Source organism: Solanum dulcamara, chromosome 2 (genome assembly GCF_947179165.1).
Source record: "Solanum dulcamara chromosome 2, daSolDulc1.2, whole genome shotgun sequence".
NCBI classification, from domain to species: Eukaryota; Viridiplantae; Streptophyta; class Magnoliopsida; order Solanales; family Solanaceae; genus Solanum; species Solanum dulcamara.
This window is the reverse complement of record NC_077238.1, coordinates 28657595-28658771: the sequence shown is the minus strand read 5'-3', so window position 1 is coordinate 28658771 and position 1177 is coordinate 28657595. Positions and strand designations below refer to the sequence as shown.

Sequence of the window (1177 nt, the reverse complement as noted above, 5' to 3'; positions counted from 1 at the left end):
GCCACTTCCCCCCTTTAGGGTGTACCCATGTCACTATCTGTTGTGTTATACCTTACGCTCTTATTTCCAATTTTCCAATACGTATGATTCTTTTCCAAAACATTCGGTATACTACACCATATCTATGCCTTCCTTTATATCTTTCATACCTTTGGTTTCCTAGGTACGACAACTTAACACAATCATGAGGTGATAATCCAGTCTAATTATGGGTACTTGAGTCACGTAGGAATTTAGTCGAAGCCACTTTCCATTTATTTTGATCAACAACTAGCTAGGGCTTATAGTCGTTTCCAATTCTAAAATAGGCAGTACTTACCTTCCGAATCTCGGTGTCCCAAGCTTTGTCATAGTCCTAGACTTATCCCAGTGGGTATCACTTATCCCTTTAATGAATTCATAATGCGCTAGTTGTTTTGCAAAGCTACATCCCCTATCTCAAAGGGTCTTATCATCTTTCATGGTGGAGTTATGTATCCACAATACTTGTTTATATCAACAATGCCATGCACGGCCAACGTGAATATATATATGCATATCATCTCATATCACAGCCACATAGGGCTTCCCAAGGGGTCACCCATCCCAATATTACTCTTGCCCAAGCACACTTAACTTCAGAGTTCTGATGGGATCCGGTATGTTAGGCTGGTATGATCACACCCTCTCCTGTGGGGCGCATATCTATCGAAGAAGACAATGACCCAGCAGCTGATCCAGTAGGCCAAGCTGCACCGCCCAAGTTAACCTTATATTGTTATTACACGGACCACATCCTATCTTTAGCCACTTCCTCACAAGGCTTTACTTATTTTCATAACTATCTTCATTATATTCACATCATATCCTGTTCGCATTCTACCCCATAGTATAACACTTCTTCACCTTTTTCACGATTCTTACTGTGGGTTACTTACCCTTCTTAGTTAGTCTTATCCTTAATATATCGTTCTATCCAGAACTACCAGTCTTTCCTAAATCATTTTCCTTTTATTTCAAGGAAAATTTGGGTAGAGTTTCCTCTGTATTTTTTACTATCTCAACACCTGCACGCAGAAAATGTCAACAATGCCTCACAGGGGCAATACGCATAAAGATACATATATACGTATCATATCACGTCATATCGTAGCCTCAAAGGGCGCCTAATATCAAAAATAGTATAAGCTGATGGACT

At 39.8% G+C, this 1177-nt stretch overlaps 1 pseudogene; it reads right to left on the bottom strand.

Annotated features, from left to right (window-relative positions):
- Window positions 1-545: 545 nt before the first annotated feature.
- On the bottom strand, window positions 546-665 carry LOC129881221 (5S ribosomal RNA; annotated as a pseudogene).
- Between the last annotated feature and the right edge of the window lie 512 nt (window positions 666-1177).